Source organism: Myotis brandtii, unplaced genomic scaffold (genome assembly GCF_000412655.1).
Source record: "Myotis brandtii unplaced genomic scaffold, ASM41265v1 scaffold1557, whole genome shotgun sequence".
Classification (NCBI taxonomy): Eukaryota; Metazoa; Chordata; class Mammalia; order Chiroptera; family Vespertilionidae; genus Myotis; species Myotis brandtii.
This window is the reverse complement of record NW_005355651.1, coordinates 610,477-610,768: the sequence shown is the minus strand read 5'-3', so window position 1 is coordinate 610,768 and position 292 is coordinate 610,477.

Below are 292 nucleotides of genomic sequence, written 5' to 3'. Positions count from 1 at the left end.
TGGCAGCAGCCAGCGCTCGCTCCCGCGGAGACGACAGGGCCACGCACAGACCGGCCAGCTGCGTTGCTGTCCAGATGGCGACAATGTGGAGACGGACCGTGGAAGGCATGTCCGTCATTTCTAATTCCGCCGGCTTCCCTGGGCCCAGCCACGTCCACCTCTAACAGGGACCATCGGCCGCTCCGAGTGACCTTCTGGTGACCTTCGGGAGAGGGTGAGTAAGAGCTTTGAAGGTGCCACACGAGGACCTGACATCCCGGCACCCCCCCCCCCCACCATTTTCCCCCATAAA